The sequence below is a fragment of the Colobus angolensis genome, unplaced genomic scaffold (genome assembly GCF_000951035.1).
Source record: "Colobus angolensis palliatus isolate OR3802 unplaced genomic scaffold, Cang.pa_1.0 Scaffold352, whole genome shotgun sequence".
In the NCBI taxonomy this organism is placed as follows: Eukaryota; Metazoa; Chordata; class Mammalia; order Primates; family Cercopithecidae; genus Colobus; species Colobus angolensis.
In genome coordinates, this window is record NW_012116844.1 from 1,914,145 (window position 1) to 1,915,289 (window position 1,145).

Consider the following 1,145-nt stretch of genomic DNA (forward strand, 5'->3'; position numbering starts at 1 on the left):
AAAAATATTAAATGGGGAATTCCAGAAATATATAAATCATAAGTTCTAAATAAGGTGTCATTCTAAGGAGTATGATGAAATATGAAGACATCCTGTTCCAGCTCACCCAGGTCATGAATCATCCCTTTGTATATGCTAACTGCCCATTAGTCATCAAAATGGTCTGTCATCAAAATCCCAACCATCAACATTATCATGGCTCAATGATCCAGAGTCACGTGAAGCAGATGATCCTCCTTCTGATGTGTAGTCAGATAGCCAGAAATAATTAGTAGCCTAACACAACATGACAACTCCTACCTCATTCACCTGACTTCATCTCATCACACAGGCATTATATCATCTCACAATCATCACATGAACAAGAAGGGTGAGTACAATACAAGACACTTTGAGAGACCACATTCACCTAACTTTGAATACAATATGTTGTTATTGTTTTATTATGACTTATGGTTAATCTCTCACTGTGCCTAATTTATGAATTAAACTTTATCATAAATATGCACATATTTAAAAAAACATGGATGTATAGGGTTCCATACTATCCACAGTTTCAGACATCCAGTGGGTGTCTTAGAAAATACCCTCCATGGATAAGGGTGAATTACTGTATGTGTGTATGTGTGTGTGTGTGTGTGTGTGTGTGTGTGAGAGAGAGAGAGAGAGAGAGACAGAAAGAATACAGATCTCCACTCTCCACAAGAAGCACATAAAAAAGACAGTACGTTTCCTCATACATGACTAATAGGTTTTGACAATTCTGGAAAAATGCTGGCACGCATACTCCCCAGTCTAGACAATTTTCCAGACCCTGGGTATGTTGACTGCTTCAGTTGCAAAGTGTTACGTAGGATCTTGGGAGATTTCTTCTTGGACACCAGAGATATTAACCACATCCACAGTGTACCTAACAACTCTAAAATAATTCTTTTGAACAGATTATCACTGCAGGACATGTAAGTTAACTCCAATTGACGTTTCAGTAATCTCACTCCTTGAAATTCTCACATTTAAAAGAAATTTGCAAGATCATTTTCTCTCACTCCTCTCCTACTTTTCATTAGCCACTGTTCGGTCTCCTTTACCAAGTCCTTTGACTCTGTGAAATGGTGATATTTCCAGGGTTTTGTCAATGGCTTTCT